General features: G+C 34.5%; 1 long non-coding RNA gene across 1 annotated transcript; it reads right to left on the reverse strand.

Annotated features, from left to right (window-relative positions):
- Window positions 1–684: 684 nt before the first annotated feature.
- LOC113239008 lies at window positions 685–1,198 on the reverse strand. The gene is made up of 3 exons (XR_003311154.1): window positions 1,105–1,198; window positions 857–949; window positions 685–775 (listed from the first exon to the last, which is right to left on the reverse strand). It is a non-coding gene; the product is annotated as an uncharacterized LOC113239008 (long non-coding RNA).
- Between the last annotated feature and the right edge of the window lie 3 nt (window positions 1,199–1,201).

Here is a 1,201-nt window from a genome sequence, read left to right on the forward strand (position 1 = left end):
ACTGGCATAATCAACGTAGATCAGTAATGGAAACACAAAGGCAAGGCCTTTTCCGGTGGGTTACTATAGAAGCTATGTGAAAAAGGGTACTCACTAAAAGATGCAGTGTACTTCAACATAGCGCTTGTCCGAGCACTTAAAACTTGTGCAGCTACGCTGACCTTCATCTTCTTCAATTTTTCTTCTGCAACATGATGTTCGCCTAATTTGGGTTCCTGCTGTGCCCTAACTGCCTGTCCAACTTGTATATAGTACAATGTCCGCCCAAGACGCAATTTTGCCTTGAAATTTCATGTTCTTTTTGAAACGTACAGCCATCTTCTTCATGCTAACTGACCTAATTTGCATCAGCAGGAAGTTTTGGGCATGTTTTGTCATTTTATGTATATTACCAATAAAATTTGTTTGTTTCAATGTTGTTGTTTCATTTGCTCCTTGGTAAGGATCTTAATTTTCTTTGCAAAATGTTTGTGTTTAGTTTCATATATTGTTGCTGTAACAAAGACATTGAAATATGATTAATGAGAACAAAAGAAAATTGTTGAACACCAAAAGTTTTTGAGACTTCTGTAGTCAATTATGTAATTTTTCAGATACACAAGAACTGGCACTAAGAATTAAAACATCTAATTTATTACTATTCGTGCAATATCACTATGCCATGAACCGTAAAATTATTACTAACCAGTCGATTTAGTTAAAACTGATCTTTGAGATTCCAATATTGGCTGTTTAGTTCCAACAGGCTGTTGGTTACCTTCATTTGGTTGCAGATCTGTAACAAAATGTTCATAATATAATACCATACAAAGCAGTTAATAGACCAACTAGTATTTCCGAAGTTTGTATCAATTACCTGTTAATCCAAATTGGGATGGCAGTACACACTGACTTGTAGATGGTGGATTACACAAGGACATAGACTCAACAAGTACAGGTAATTTTTCACCTGAAACAAGGTGTTTTTAAGTTATGTCAAGAATCAATATTATAAACATAAGCGTTGGAAACCAGCCTATGAACGGTACTACACTTCTATTATTTATTATAGGAGAGGTTTCTAAAGGAGAATCAATTCCAAATGTGTCAAAAAAAAATACATACCTAACATTGATGGTGAATAGCTTTCCTGTACGAGGGCTATCTCCTTTGTATATAAACTATGATCTCCTATGTATCCTGAAATTAAATAACATCTTAA

Source organism: Hyposmocoma kahamanoa, unplaced genomic scaffold (genome assembly GCF_003589595.1).
Source record: "Hyposmocoma kahamanoa isolate Upper Pololo Valley unplaced genomic scaffold, ASM358959v1 99095, whole genome shotgun sequence".
Taxonomy (NCBI): domain Eukaryota; kingdom Metazoa; phylum Arthropoda; class Insecta; order Lepidoptera; family Cosmopterigidae; genus Hyposmocoma; species Hyposmocoma kahamanoa.